We start from the raw sequence: 229 nt of genomic DNA, 5'->3' as shown, positions 1-229 counted from the left end.
GACGCCCGGCCGGCACCTCAGGGCCGTGACGGGGCGATCCACGCCCCTGCGAAAGCGAGAAGAACAGCCCTTCCCCTCCAGCACACCCTCACGCCGGCGCAGCCCCGGGGATGGATGCGGGAGCCCGGGCTCTGCCGAGCCCCCGTCTTCACCAAAGCGGGGAATGGCTTAAAAAGTCCCCCCCAGCCGGGACTCCCCACCTCCCCAAGCCACACGGGGCAGGTAAAGG

Source organism: Phaethon lepturus, unplaced genomic scaffold, assembly GCF_000687285.1.
Source record: "Phaethon lepturus isolate BGI_N335 unplaced genomic scaffold, ASM68728v1 scaffold22717, whole genome shotgun sequence".
NCBI lineage: Eukaryota > Metazoa > Chordata > Aves > Phaethontiformes > Phaethontidae > Phaethon > Phaethon lepturus.
This window is presented reverse-complemented; position numbering follows the sequence as displayed.